The following is a 3,994-nucleotide window of genomic DNA, read 5'->3' as shown; positions in this document are numbered from 1 at the left end:
TCTCTTTCTGTCGAATGTCCGCTCGTTGGACAACAAGATGGATTTACTTCGTCTGAGAGCGGGCGCCTCAGAAGAGATGAAGAAGTGTGCAGTGCTTTGCCTCACAGAAACGTGGATTACAAGTGAAACGCCGGATACAGTCTTCCAGCTGGATGACAGACTTTTTTTTCGAGCGGACCGCTGCAGCGAGCTAACGGGGAAATCACGGGGGGGCGGAGTGTGCATTTACGTGAGTAAAAGTTGGTCCACGAACTGTACTGTTGTAAATAGCTCATGCTCGAAGGCTTTGGAGCAAATAACAGTGAAATGTCGGCCACATTATCTACCCCGAGAGTTCACAGTGACTTTTATCACAGTTGTTTACATTCCTCCGGACGCTAATGCTAATGAATCACTACAGGAGCTTCATGATATCATCAGCTCGCTGCAGAACAAACACCCCGAGGCTCTTTACATTGTAGCCGGAGACTTTAACCACGTGAATCTAAAGGACTGTCTCCCAAGCTTTAATCAGCATGTGACGATTCCGACACGTGGAGACCGCACGCTGGACCGTGTTTACACGAACGTAAAAGATGCATACAAAGCCGAACCCCGCCCCCACCTAGGACTGTCAGACCACATCTCAATCTTCCTGGCTCCTGCTTACATGCCCCCGCTGAGACGCTCCAGACCGGTACAAAAGAAAGTTAAATGCTGGATCCAGGACAGTGGCCCCATACTGAGAGATTGTTTTGATCGAACAGACTGGCAGGTTTTCAGAGAAGCTGCTGAAAATGGAGGTTCGCTTGATCTTGACCAATACACATCCTCAGTACTGGGTTACATTAGTACATGTACTGACACAGTCTCCACTATCAGATATGTTAAAAGCTACCCAAACAGAAAACCTTGGCTGAATGCAGAGGTGCGTACCCTGCTGGAAGCCAGGAACACTGCCTTCAGGTCTGGAAACTCAGAGGAGCTGAGTAGGACAAGAAAAGAGCTGGTTGCTGGTATTAAGAGGGCCAAGGCCACATATGCACAGAGGATCGAGGGTCAATTCATCTCACAAGACCCTCGGAGCATGTGGAGGGGCATTAAGTGCATAACAGATTATAAAGGAAGGAGTGAACAATGCCCCAAAGACCCATCTCTGCCTGATGCCCTCAACAAGTTCTATGCACGCTTTGAAGACCCGAACAGACCACCCAGCACCAGACTCACCTCACCACCGGATGAAGAGCATCTCAGCGTGACCTCAGCAGAAGTAAGGAGTACCTTCAGGAGGATTAATCCGCACAAAGCAACTGGCCCAGACAACATCCCCGGAAAAGTGTTGAAGGAATGTGCTGATCAGCTCTGTGAGGTGCTGGCAGACATCTTTAACACCTCACTTACCCTGGAGACAGTTCCCACCTGCCTGAAGACTGCCACCATCATCCCAGTCCCAAAAAGCTCTACAGTGACTGGTCTGAATGACTATCGGCCAGTGGCCCTCACCCCGATAGTCGCTAAATGCTTCGAAAAACTGGTCATGACTCACATCAGAACAACCATCAACATCAACGAGGACCCTCATCAGTACGCATACCGTGAGAACCGATCAACAGAGGATGCAATCTCCTCTGTGGTCCACACTGCACTCAACCACCTGGAGCAGAAAAACTCTTACGTCCGTATGCTCTTTGTGGACTTCACATCCGCCTTCAACACCATGATCCCCCCAAACCCTGATGGACAAACTATCCACACTAGGACTAAGCCCCTCCATCTGCAACTGGGTACTAGACTTTTTAACAAACAGACCACAGTTAGTGAGGATCCACAACCTCTCCTCCTCCACCATAACCCTCAGCACTGGCTCTCCTCAGGGATGTGTGTTGAGCCCCCTCCTGTTTACTCTGCTCACATATGATTGTGCAGCTACCCATCCAGGCTGTCACATTGTAAAGTTTGCAGATGATACAGCGGTGGTGGGATGCATCACAAACAATGATGAGTCCAGCTACAGGCAGGAGGTGGAACACCTGGAGAGCTGGTGCAGAGAGAATAACCTTCACATCAATGTGAAGAAGACAAAGGAGATGATTGTGGACTTCAGAAGGAACAAAAACACCTACACCCCCCTGAACATAAGAGGATCTGCGGTGGAAGTGGTCTCCAGCTACAAGTACTTGGGTGTACACATGAATGACAACCTCAGCTGGAGCAACAACACCACCAGCCTGATCAAGAAAGCTCATCAGAGACTCTACTTCCTCAGACGGCTGAGGCGAGCTGGTCTGGGAAGCTCAGTCCTCACCTCCTTCTACAGGTGTGCAGTGGAGAGCATCCTGTGCTCGAGCATCAATGTGTGGCATGGAGGCTGCACAGCTGCAGAAAGAAAAGCTTTGCAGAGAGTGGTGAAGGCTGCACAGAAATCTGTTGGAGTCAGTCTCCCCACCATCACAGACATCTACACCTCCAGATGCAGGAAGAGGGCCACCTGCATCATGAAGGACCCCACCCACCCAGCACACACACTTTTTGCCCCACTCCCCTCAGGAAGGAGGTTAAGGAGCATTAAGTGTAGAACCACTAGACTGAGGAACAGCTTCTACCCTGAGGCTGTTAGACTCATGAATCTCTAACTAGAATAATCACTGTGAAAAACCATATCATGTTGCTGCTGATCTGTTTCATGTTGCTGCTGATCTGTTTCAATGTTGATGTGTTCATGCGTGCACATCTGCTCACAGACTCATGTTCATGCTTGTGGTGATGTTCAATGTTTTATGTTATGAGTGCTTAGTGTATATTTAGTTGATGTTTTTCTTAGTTCATATCTTAGATGTTATTACTGTTTTTCTTATACATTTTATTGTTGGATGTAACTGGGACCCTGTGTACATAATTTCGCTCCACCACATGTACCACATGAGGTGCGAATGACAATAAAGAAACTCTGACTCTGACTCTGACTCTGATAAGGAGGACGCAAAGCAAAGTGCTTGACCTTCACCTATGGTCATGATAAGATCCAGAACAAGCGGCTGAAGTGAGCATCCTGCAGACTGGCAGGGAGAGGACCTCTGTCAGCTACTTTTGATGGCCTTCTCTTGTATAGCCATACGTTGAGAATGTTTATTTCTTTCACTTCAGTAGCAAAGGTGATGCAGTTTTTGTCAAATATAATTTTAACTAAATGTCCAGTGTCCTGAAACCGAAAAGACACAAAGGAAATGAGGGTAAAAAGTTATTATTTACAGCGGACAGAGATGACCAGGGAGATCTACGGACGACGGTAAAAGGTAAGTTTGTATAATCTAGAACAACACTGATAATAGTAGTCAATATTTTAATATTAGTGCTTACTAGTGTTTCTAGGCTTGGGAGGTGCACGGAGAGGATTATGGGTTCTGTGCTCAGGGAAGGATCTCCAGGTAAGGTGGTGATGAAAATGTAGGAAGTTTGAGATTAGACAGGCTGAGTGGATGGTAACCGTATTGTAGGGTTCTTTCAGAGTGGGAACGAGGTTCCATACTGGAGGAGGGACTCAGGAGAAGATGAGGTTCCAGTAACCAACAAGATCCACAAAGACTCTGCAGAAAAAAACAGGTTAGTTTAGATCTTTTCAGCAAGGCTTACAGGTAACGTCCAAGAGCTGAGGGTTTTCAGTTGATTAGCCGGAAAGTTAATCAACAATCCAACGATGACTCGTTGCTGTTCTGTAGGGAGGTAATCAGCCGTCACAGCTGAGGACGCTCCTCCATGGCCTCCAGGACCCAACCACAGAAAAGCTGACGAAAATGGATGAATAGATGGATGGTGGTCCATTTAGTGGTGAGAGGATTCAAAAATGTAGACTGGAACACAAAAACTAGAAAACAAAGAGCTGTGAAGGCAGCGGAGCCAATTAAAATGGACTAGACAACAAAACAAACAGCTTGACGGACTGATGATGTCAGCTGGGAGGAATGATCACAGAGTACAGGTGAGTACAGGTGAGTACAGGTGAGTACAAGTGAGTACA

This window comes from Nematolebias whitei, chromosome 8 (genome assembly GCF_014905685.2).
Source record: "Nematolebias whitei isolate Nwh7 chromosome 8, NemWhi1, whole genome shotgun sequence".
NCBI classification, from domain to species: Eukaryota; Metazoa; Chordata; class Actinopteri; order Cyprinodontiformes; family Rivulidae; genus Nematolebias; species Nematolebias whitei.
The sequence above is the reverse complement of the archived record's forward strand: the minus strand, read 5'-3'. Positions refer to the sequence as shown.